Here is a 3364-nt window from a genome sequence, read left to right on the forward strand (position 1 = left end):
CAATGAGATGAAACTAGCAAGCAAAATGAAACGGATGTAAAATAGTGTAAATAAGCCATCACATCATCATTGGCAATGAACATATGCTCATAACAATCACACGACCAGATAGCCATGACATCAATTCCATCATAAAGGTTGACCAGGAATGTATCTCATGCACATAAACTAACTCATAGTTGTGTTACAAATCCAAATAGTCTAGATTAGACTGTACCAGCAGCTAGAGTGCCATATAGTCAATTACTAACTATAAGGTGTAGTTAGTAAAAGATAGGAGTAGGTTAGCTGCACAAAAGAATTCATGATCAGATCATCTAGACAAGTAAGGAAGGAGAAGCCACCAGGAGAGCACAATGCTCACTACTCAGGAGAAGCCACTAGGAGAGCACAAGGCTCACTACACAGAAAGAATGCACTAGCAGATCAACAGCACATGTAATCAAGGTGCAGCTTATATCACCTAGGCAAGAACTTGTGATGATAGGTATGGGTTGCAGGACCATGGGGAGAGACGCTTTGGTCACAAACTTAGAAGAAACATAAGAGCAGTTGCTCTAGTATCAAACAAAATTAAAGTTTTAGTGCCACAAACTACAAACTCACCGATCACCATGTTAGGGGCATCTCGAGCTTATTCCTCGGTATGGTGGTTGAGTCTTCCGCGGCCAGCAGGCTGCTGACTGGCAGTTCGAGGAGGTCTCCCTCATGGGGCCGATGTCTTTGCGGGTGTTTGGTTGGTCTTCTTGTCAGGGTAGTCATAGGACTTGTGGCTGGGCTTGCCATAGTTGAAGTAGGTGATCATGGCTACTCCAGTGTTCACCCTCGGGGTGAGCTATTGCAGGCGGTCGTAGCCTCCTCCTTGTGCTGGAAGCTGGGGTTCCTTCCTCCTGAGAACTGGCTGATGCCTCCACCGAAGCTGCAGCCAAATTGGCTGGGTCTCGGATGGAAGTTTCCCCTCAGCAGGTTGCTCTTCCCACTCCTCAGCCTTTGGGACGACCGGTCATGAGAGTCGTGATCTCCTCTCCTTTTTCTATTCCTCATGCGATCTTCATGTCCCATTCTTTCAATCTCCAGAGTGATGGCTTTGTTCACCAGGTGGCGAAGTGACTTGAAGTCACTCCCCATAAGGATCTGGCGAAGGTTGTAGTGGAGGCCTCGAAGAAACTAGAACTGTTTCTTCTCGTCGGTGTTGGTGTCGTCTAGAGCGTATCTCATCATCTTGGTGAAGTGGCGTTCATACTCCTCCACCCTCATGGTGCTCTGAGTCATAGTACGTAACTCTTGGGCCTTCTGGACCATTAGCTGATTGGGGATGTACTGCTCACGGACCGCCGTGCAGAACTCCAGCCATGTGTTGTGCGCTGGATCTGGGTGGCTATCCAAGAAGCTGTCCCACCAAGCCTTAGCTGGTCCCTTAAGCTGGTGGATGGCGATCACGACGCCCTCCTCATCGATGTAGTTGGTGAGATTGAGCTTGGTCTCAATCACCCTCAGCCAGTCGTCAGCTTCAATCAGATCCTCCGAGTAGCTGAAGGTAGGGGCCTTCAGTTGGATGAACCTTTTGATCTTCCTTGGGAGGTCTTCCTCATGCGGTCCTTGGAGGTTCCCACCATTGTTCCGATGCTCAAAGGCCTCAGCTATCCTCTATAGGAGTTGGGTCTGAGTCGCTATCACCTCAGCTAGGTTGGGTGGTGGCGGCGATGGCTGCTCCTGCCGACGGCGGCCACGACCATGACCATGACCCTGCCGGGTGGGCTCAAGCTCAGCTTCCTTCTCTTCTTCTTCACCTTTGGCTTCCTAGTCGATCCGCAGCTGCGAGGCTACGCTAGCGGCACAGCCTCGGCCTCTTCCAAGGATTGGTGCGTGGGCATGGGTGCGTCCACGTCCATGTCCACGGACAGCGGCACATCCGCAGCCACGTGCCGGTGGAACTTTTTCCTCTTGGGTGGCTTCCTCGTGGGCGACTTCCTCGAAGCGTGCCATTAGGCGTCTAGACCTTCTTGTCGACATGTCACTAGTTTGACGGTTATGGGGTTTGATAGGGATTGGTAATCATCACTCACCAACTAAGATAGGAGTCAAAATCTATCAAGAAAATAATACTATATATATATATAATCCAACACTCAATGGGAAAAAGCAATAAAACTAGATAACTCCAAGAAAATCCATATCACACAATCAGCATTACATGATAGACACTTGCTACCCCGAGGCTGACTCCTAAGCCTTGGAGGTCTCACAGACACCATCGATCTAAGTACATCGTGAAGATTTCAAAAGAGGTAGTGCCTACTCATGGTGATTCATGGTACTCATGACTCAACATGTGTTGTAACATGCTCTCTACTAACATGGAACAACTCCTAAAAACTACTATATTACAACTCTACTTTTATTCTTGCTCGGTGGCCTTGCTCAAGCACACTCCTCGGTGCGAGCCTTCTTGTAAGAGATAAGGCAGTGGTCCTCAGGGGTGTGCTCGGGGGTGAACATCTTCTCAACCATTGCCTGTGCAGCATTCACCTCCTTAGTCTCCACGGGGCTAGGCATGTCCTCGGCCAGACACAAGTGGAGCTTAAGAGTGGTTGGGTAGACGGTGAAGTCCTCCTTGTGTACAGCATGCTGAGACTTGAGTGGAAGCTCACTTCTTGCCTCTAGGAGCTTGTCCACTCAAATCGAATCCGCATCCTTCCAAGTATAGCATCTTTGCCATGTTGTGCTTCTGGTTGGTTTCCAACTCCTTTATCTTTACTGCGCGCAGCCAAGCAAGTGTCCACAAACGGTCAGGAGGTTGTTCTTTCCCTCCATCTGCTACTTTAGTCGGTCCAGACTCACGTGAAGCTTCCTCTTGTCGTCCATTTTGTGAATTAGTACCTCGTTGATGTCTGCTTGTTCCTTCTCCACACAGATCAGGGTAGCGGCAGAAGTGTTGAGAGAACTCTCAAGCTGCTGGAGTTGGCAACAGAGAGTGTAGCTCTCTCTCTTGAGAGCCTGGCACTGAGGGTAGTACTCACAGGCCCTCGTGGTGGCCTGGTCGAGATGCGGTGGAAGTCCAGTGCCTCAGACTCGAGTTGGTGGACGTGATTGTCGAGGTCGACCAGGTAAGACCTGGTGGTAGACAACGCCTCATCCTCCTCTGGAGTGGTGCAATCCGCACCTCCTCCTGCAGGTCCTTGAGGTTAGGTGTGCCCCAGTACCATCAGGGAAGAATTCGGAAGCTCGTGGACTCAAACTAACCCCGGTACCGAACCAACACCTTCGCCAGTAGTATTTAGCTTGCGAAGTCGAGTCCAGTCCTCACAGAGAATCCCATCCCATGTGACACCTCTCCGGTGAAGTCAGGTCAGGACGGGTGCGG

Source organism: Setaria viridis, chromosome 7 (assembly GCF_005286985.2).
Source record: "Setaria viridis chromosome 7, Setaria_viridis_v4.0, whole genome shotgun sequence".
Classification (NCBI taxonomy): domain Eukaryota; kingdom Viridiplantae; phylum Streptophyta; class Magnoliopsida; order Poales; family Poaceae; genus Setaria; species Setaria viridis.